The sequence below is a fragment of the Aethina tumida genome, chromosome 5 (assembly GCF_024364675.1).
Source record: "Aethina tumida isolate Nest 87 chromosome 5, icAetTumi1.1, whole genome shotgun sequence".
Classification (NCBI taxonomy): Eukaryota; Metazoa; Arthropoda; class Insecta; order Coleoptera; family Nitidulidae; genus Aethina; species Aethina tumida.
This window is the reverse complement of record NC_065439.1, coordinates 5449252-5457928: the sequence shown is the minus strand read 5'-3', so window position 1 is coordinate 5457928 and position 8677 is coordinate 5449252. Positions and strand designations below refer to the sequence as shown.

The following is an 8677-nucleotide window of genomic DNA, read 5'->3' as shown; positions in this document are numbered from 1 at the left end:
ATGAAATTTCAAGTGCTATATTGATGTATGCTGCTGGCCTAGAGCATATAGACTTAATTTAAAAATGAGTTTTCCATATCCGGCAGTCTCTACATCATTGGTAGTAGAACAAAATTTCCATCTCAAAAAGGTAAAGAAAATTAAATTACAATATATTTTTATTATAATAACAAGCATGTATTTTTTAGGTATTTTGCTGTCGAATTCAGCTTTACAAATGCTCTTGAAAGATCGTTAAAACGTCGTTTTAACGTAGAGTATTTGTTAACAAGGCGAATAAATCAAGATGTTATAGAAAACTTTTTTGGAGTGATCAGAGCAAAAAGTGGCCTTCATGACCATCCAAGTCCTCTAGAATTTAAATATAGATTGAGGTCTTTTATTTTAGGAAAAAACGAAGGAGTATATTCGGAATTTTCTAACGCAGAATCTGATGATACCCCAGATATTCCTCTTAGTGGATCACTAATTCAGAAACTAAAAATTTAATCAGAAGAATCAACAGATTCTATTGAGGAAAGGGCTATTTTAAGCGTGGAGCTCAACGAGCTTGAAACCGACGCTTTACAAAATTTGGCAGGATTTGTTTGTTACAAACTGAAAGATTCCACTGTAGTGTTTACTGCGTTCTTTAGCGTTTATTTGGGGAAATGTCCGTAATATTTTGATGATAATATTTTGAAATTTGCGATTTAATCAAATTTTAAGGGTTCTTGCTTACAAATTTTAAATAAAATTATTACATTAATACAAATGGCCTTTTACTTTCAATCCCACCATATTTTACTTTATAAATGTTAATGTTATATTAAGATATAAACCCTGGAATAAATTATCATTTAGAAGTCTGTGACATATTAATAACCCAATACATACAACTGTGTTATTATTCATTGAAAACTATTGTCAAATTGTTATTGAAAGTAGTACTTACAATCCCTTAAATATATACCGTCGAAATTAATTTATATTTATATTTGATTTACTGAAGTCTTTCTGTATTTAGCCGCAAAGCGTATTAAATAAGATTTACGGTCCGCAACATTTTGCGTTATCTTTGCATTATTAGAATGAATGGCTCAGTGTGTATATAGAAAATATTCGTTTCAGTATAAAGAAATGCAATTAATAATAGAACTACAATTATAAAATAAACAATGATAATAATATAATAAATAATAAATATATATTTATGGTTAATTATTAAAATCATCTTCTACAATAAGTTTATTCTGAGAGAAATACTATTATTATTAAAGTATTTAAATATATATAATATATTTAGTTTAATTATTATTTATATATTTTTAATTTTAGCGATTCTAATTAAAATTTAATTTCGCAGTGTCATGATTTGATTATTGGTGAATACAAGAATCGTTGTAAAGGTATGATTTTACGAATAATTAATAATTTCAATCAGCACTTAATGTATTTGAATACTAATACAAACACTATCTCGTTATTTGTTCTGCATTTCTAATTTTTTTAATTTTGTTCCACAGAGTATTGGATCTTCCCATTTTTTTTATATCTTTAGATTTTAGATTAGGTTTATTTTTTTTTTTAATTTTTAGGTTTAGAATTTTTAGAAAGAATTATGACCGAAATTAGTTCTAATTCTAGTAATTCTAATAAAAAGTTCGTTAAATTTAATAACGATTGGCTGGAAGAAATAGGATCTTGCATAGAGAAAGGTTCAACAAATATTTTTATTATTGTAAAGTTTGTAAAAAGTCATATAAAGTGGTGAATTTGTCTACTATTAAAAGACATATTAAGTCTAAATCACACCAAAATATTGCGTGTGGAATTCATGCAAATAAAAAATTCGAAACAAAAAAAAGTCACAAGTTCTGAGTGGACTGAGGATCCTTTATTCAATCATTTTTAGAAGAAGATCCAAATGATGTTTAGATGTAAAATATGAGAATTGTCATTTTCTTTTCTTGGAAATAGAATAAATACTGAACGTCATCGACTTAATTATCATAACGAATTAAATAGTCACGATTTTAAAGATGTAAGTAGTTTTGACACCAGTTTCTATAGTTGTTCAAACTCAAACTTGAAACCAGTTTTGTGACCGTAACAACGGAGTTTCAATAAATGGTACATTGAAATGAAACTCCAACAACCTAAAAGATGTGAAAAACGGTCTATGGAAAATAGTAAATGTACATCACCAAAATTTCAACAGCTAATAGTCATTTTGGTCTTGTAAATGTTCTGGCGAGTGCAGCAAATTTCAAACATAAAAATAACAATGAACAATACCACAAAAATAACCGGTTATGGCTGTCAAGCTTCTACTGTTGGGTCTGATGAATTGTGTTGGCATAAAACTGAATGCACATTGTATAGATGGACTATGGTTGATGTGGGAAAGCCTGTCAATGTTTATAACTCAATTTCAAAAATTCGGCAAACAAACATCAAAATATGTTACAAAGGAATTTGCAAAAAATGTTTAATGTGAATAATCCTAGTATTAAAATCAATGAACTATAAGAATTAATCATTGGTGAAATACCAATAACAATAACAGATTAATGATAGAAGATTTATTCAAATCAGTTCATATACTAAAAGACTACGATATAAGATCAATATGCCAATTCTACGCCAGATAGGTGATTACCACATATCAATTGGAGGTGATGAAAGGAATTATCCAGTGAATGAGGTCAGATGTATGTCTTAATCATGTTGCATAACTAGGGAAAGTAGTCTTAGTGACGAACACTACAAAAAGAACAAATATACTATAGAATTAAGATATTCCAACAGGACAAGGCAAGACCACACACAACAAGAATAATCCAGAAAACTATAGCGCGACTACAATGGGAAGTTCTAAATCACCTTCCGTACTCACCAGACCTTGTCACAGGTGACTACCACCTGTTTTTGGCCTTGAACAACCACATGCAGAATCGGCGATTTGAAAATAGAGGTGTTTTGGAAAACGACGTGATACACTTCTTCAATCTCCAAAAGCAAGATTTTTACAAAAATGTGATGTATGATCTGGTGTCTAGATGGGAACGTGTAATATTTTCCGAGGATGATTATTTTTCACAATAAAGTTTAACCCATTTTTGTGTTATTTTTAAACCTTCAAAACTACACGAACGTGCCTGGTATTAAACCAAAAATACAACAATCAAAAATTGTATGACGTCGTACGTCATTGTATACTCGAAATAAGAGTATGAGGGCAAAACATAAGAAGTCAACAAATTTATTCAGACCGGAGGAGATAACAAATGGGCCTATACTATAGCAGGAAAAGCAAAAGCAATTACACTTTGTTTAGCAAAGAACGAAACAAAAACTAATTATGTGCAATCGGTCATACATTATTACCCCATGAGGAAGTAACAACTCTATGCTCAAGAGACGATCGATTAAACACCCCAACACTAACGTTTCCAAAGCGAAATCGAAAAGAGGAAATTTCGAAGTCAGTAATAAACATAATAAATAGGATAAAAAAGAAGTAAAATAACTACATACAAGGCAATAATGAGTGTAGTATGTTACACCGAAATTATATTAAAAAGGAACTCCTGAATCCTTATTAAGATAAATAGAAAATATCTTAAATCCAACTGACACTTAAGAGATATATAAACCATAACAACTGTGTCAGATAACCTTTATCAATTATATTTTAAATTAAATTCATCCTTTATATACTTGTTATAATTGTCAATTCATCAACTCCAATGTTCAAAGAGCAGCAGGTTATAAACCTTAGTTGAGACAAATGAACAAGTACACAAGTGGATATGTACTATTGAATAAATAAATTACATTGTTACAAATTTGCAAACTAAATATATAAAATTACTTATGAAAGTACACAACTGGGGCAGCACCTCGTCGTTATGTCAATATCCAAATTAAAATAGACTTTATTAATGTTCTAAGAGTTCGAACCTGAGATCTCCCATTATTTTGGTGTGCTAGGAGATTGACGTAATCAATTGGTTCGAGTGGCTAAAGAAAGTAAAACTCGATGAGTGGTTTCCGAGTAATTGATCCTAATACCTAAAACACAAAAAGATCACAAACGTTAGAAAATATTGTAACTATATACTTATTGATATATTTCAATTTGCTAAATTATCATCAAAATTTTAAGTAGTTAACAAACCGTTTAGGAATAGATACGCAAGTAACAATTTTTAACAAATTTTAAATTTCTTTGTGATTCTGGAGAGGAATGATAACATGAGTTAAAGACAACCTGAAATGTCATGACTATAACAAACTCTCTTCAAGTTACAATTATGACTCCAAAATGTTTAAAGGGGAAGTGACTGTACAGAGAATATCTTAATCCTCAATTCAAAAATGGTGCATCAAAAATTAATATTAAAAGTAATAAAATAAATTTGAATTATTGTTTTCAAATTTACTACTACTGAAAACTTTAGAACCGTTTAGTTCTTAGTAACCGAGTATAATTTGTTACAATATTTTAAGATGATTAATTTTAATTATATTTTCAATACTAATTTTTAAAAGAGAAAATAAAAAGACATAAATAATGTATGACAAGTCTTCACAACCATTTAAAAGTCATGGGGAACTACTCGAATGTAGTAGAAATGAAATATTTTCGTCGCAGGATGTATTTTCATATACTTTCATGTACTTTTAAAAACACAACCAGTATGATACTATGTAAAATTAGTTTATAGAAAATGTGGGACTGACCTTTTATATTTACACATCTGATTCATTTCATTTCCTTTCTTCATAAAATAACATGCCAGTTTAATTTTTTATTTGTCTGAAGGAAGTTACAACTTGGAGAGAAGCTTTTTAGTTTCTTGGTTAAATGCTGAAAACATATTAGTTATTCAATTTATTAAAATAATTTTGTATAATAGTTAAGTTAAAAATATAGTATAATATAATTAATATTCTAACTTATTGTGAGTAACAAATATTGTAGATTGACAATTATGATAACATTTACACAGAAAAGATACCTTGGAAGTAACTTATTTAAATAGCCAAAAATAATTGTCCAGCTTACATATTTATACAAAACACATACACAACAATTTTGAACAGTTAAAATTTGTAAGGTATCGTTTAGTACAATAAAATAAAATTTAATTTTTTTAAATTTAAATTAGACTATATGCTCAATATTTGCTTATCCACATATTAATGAAAATTTATATTTTCACAATACAAAATTGTTGTATTGTACTTATAAAAATACACAATCGATATGATAATATGCAAAATTAGTTTACAGAAAATATGAAACTGACCTTTTATATTTACTTTTCTGATTCATTTCATTTCCTTTCCTCATAAAATAAAATGACAGTTTAAAATTTGGTGGACAGTTTTTTCTTGGTTAAATGCTGAAAACAAATTGAAATTAGTTATCCAATTTATTAAAATAATATTAGGTAATAGTTAAGTTAAAAAATGTAGTATTATAATTTATATAAAAAAATATTGTATATTGGTACCAATTATGACAACATTTAAAACAGAAAAAACACCTTGGAGGTAACTTGTGATAACTGATCATATTTCAATAACCAAAATTAATTGTCCAGCATATGTATTTATATTAAACACATGCACAACAACTTTGAACAATTAATATTTGTAAGATAACCTTAAATACAATAAGATAAAATTTAAAGTTTATTAGACTATATGTCCAACATTTACTTAACTATATATTAATGAAAATTTATATTTTTACAATACAAAACTGAACAATTGTAATTGTGCCTTTAAAAACACAATCGGTATGATACTATGCAAAATTTGTTTATAATAAATGTGAGACTGACCTTATATATTTACATTTCTGATTCATTCCATGTCATTTCCTTATAAAATGATATGCCACTTTAGTTTCTCATTTGTACTAAGGAACTTTCAACGTGTTAGGAAGCTTTTTAGTTTCTCCGTTAAATGCTGAAAACCAAAAATTGATATAAGTTATTCAATTTAATTTTAAATATTAGTTAGTTATACATTAGATTATATGTTCATCATTTTTTTATCTACATATTAATGAAAATTTATATTTTTACAACACAAAAATGGACAGTTGTAATTATACTTATAAAAACACACAATCAGTATCATACAAAGCAAAATTAGTTTACAGTAAATATGAGACTGACCTTTTTTATTTACGTTGCTGATTATTTTCATTTCCTTTCTTCGTAAAAATTCATGCCAGTTTAATTTCTCATTTGTCTCAAGAAACTTACAACTAGTGAGAGGCTTCTTCTTTTCTTGCGCCATTGCTATAATTAATTCAAAATTGGTTATTTAATATAATAATATTGTTGTTATTAAAAGCACCTTATAGTTTGTACACATGGTTTACTATGAATAACTAAACAAAGCACAAACGGACGACCAAAAACGCCATTTTATGTCTTACCTGATGAGCACGCCATCCGTATGACATCGAAGTGTTTCGCTTGCAAACTGAATGGACAATAATATTGTTAATAATATAATTTTAACCACAATTTAAAAATTATTTAAATTTTGCAATTTTGTATAATTTATATAGTAACCTATTGTGAGTGGAAAATATTGTACATTGCCAATTATGACGACATTCGACACAAAAAAGACATCTTGAAAGTAATTTAAATGACTAAAAATAATTGTAAAATTGCAGAATCCGCTACCATAATGAATATTTTAAGCGCATTTCATTTTTAATAAAATGTGTAGAGAAAAATGTTATTAAAAATCTATATACAATTTATTTTGTTTTTCATGTATAACTTTTGCTATTTAGGTGCTTAAATTAGATAAAATGGCTAATCCTACTTTATTAATTAAATTTTATTTACTCTATATTTCTTTGATAGTGTAATATCTAATTAAAATTTCGTTATTAAATAAATAAATATATATAATATTTAATAATTAGGTAAAATTATAAAGGGGAATAATTATTATAAAAATAAAAGTCAAATAAATATATTAAAATAATATATTAATATAACATAAATTACAAAATATATTCAAATATTTTATAAATGAAAACAACACAATTAAAACAAACACAAATCTATTCTAGTGGATGTGGCTTCCTTATACAATTTAAAATGCACATTGCGATTTTTTTATTTATTTCTACATACAAATAAAATTTATTAATAAATTGGAACTAAATTAAAAAAGAATAAAAATACATTTTTAAATTAATTACAATACGATTATCTATAAAATAAAATAAATTAAGATTGTACTTACCAAAAAATAATGGTAATAATAAAAATGTAATTTTTAGAAATACAGTGAAAAAAGTGAATATTTTTTTAAATTTGTTTTACTTATCTAAATTAGTGATTCACTCAATATTCTTGGTGTTTTAGGTCAAAAAGAAAATAACTCAGAAAGAAGAATATGGCCAAACAATTACTTTAAAATTTATTTTTTATATTTTAGGTGGCAATAATTGAAATTAGCTGGTGCTTACATTTAGGATTCCTTAGAACCTCTCCAGTTGTGTTTATTCATATTCAAATGAGTCTGAAATCAAAATATTAGGTCAGTACAAATTCATCTTACAACATGTGGGGTTATTGATTGAGATGTAGCTTACAGCAACTATCAAAATAGGCTATATGAGATAAAAGTGAAATATAGTTTTCAATCAATAATTCTCATTAATCTGCTCTTAAGGTACAATGTATTAAACTTCTCTCAAATAAATTTTAATAGTTCTTTAACCATATTTAAAAAAATATATTAATTTTAAATAAACTAAATATGTTTTCACTTCACTTCACAATATCAACAATATTTTTTGTAAACGGTTCATTCAAGAGTACCTATTTTCAGGTTAAAAATATTATTGTTGAGCCTTTATTATACAGGGTGAGAAAAATAGCATTAATGAGTTAGGACTAATTGGTCCCTGGCAAACTAAATAAGCTGAATGTAATTTAATGCCCATTTTAAAGACTTACTTGGTGACCATTATATTAAAAAAATATTCTATTTCACCTAGTACTTCAAAAGTTATTTAAAAACAAGCGAAAAGAAGGTTGTAGGAAAAAAAATGTGGAACTTGTCTTATTATTTTCATGTGTTCTATCTGAATCCAGAAGATTGCCCACATATTCTGGGAAACTCTGTAGAACTTGTTAAATTTGAATACTACTGTTTGACCCTGCTCTAGCAGAAAATAAAATCACGAGAATCAAAATAAAATAATCCAAATTATTTTACTATTTTGTAATTTCTACCTCTAAGATTAGTGAAAACTCATAAACAATTTTCTCCAAAAGTTTTCAGTAAATTTGGTAGTTGATATATGATTACTCTGACTCACTTTGGTTAAACTTAAAATGGAAATTCGAATTAAATGATGATACTAGAAACTAAAAAAAATCGAATCAGTTAATGACACCAAATTTCAAAAGAGACAAAATTACTGAACAAAAAAAAAGTTTTTTTTTGTATGGCGTTTTTAGTTTTTAGTCTTTTAAAATCATTGTAACACGTTTCGTGCCGAGTACACACTTTGTAATAATAATCTAAAGAATCTAAAGAATCTAAAGAATTTAAAGAATCTAAAGAATCTAAAGAATCTAAAGAATCTAAAGAATCTAAAGAATCTAAAGAATCTAAAGAATCTAAAGAATCTAAAGAA

At 26.6% G+C, this 8677-nt stretch overlaps 1 long non-coding RNA gene across 1 annotated transcript; it reads right to left on the bottom strand.

Annotated features, from left to right (window-relative positions):
* Nucleotides 1-3865: 3865 nt before the first annotated feature.
* On the bottom strand, nucleotides 3866-6006 carry LOC126265522 (uncharacterized). The gene is made up of 4 exons (XR_007548012.1): nucleotides 5838-6006; nucleotides 5298-5393; nucleotides 4729-4855; nucleotides 3866-4056 (listed from the first exon to the last, which is right to left on the bottom strand). It is a non-coding gene; the product is annotated as an uncharacterized LOC126265522 (long non-coding RNA).
* Between the last annotated feature and the right edge of the window lie 2671 nt (nucleotides 6007-8677).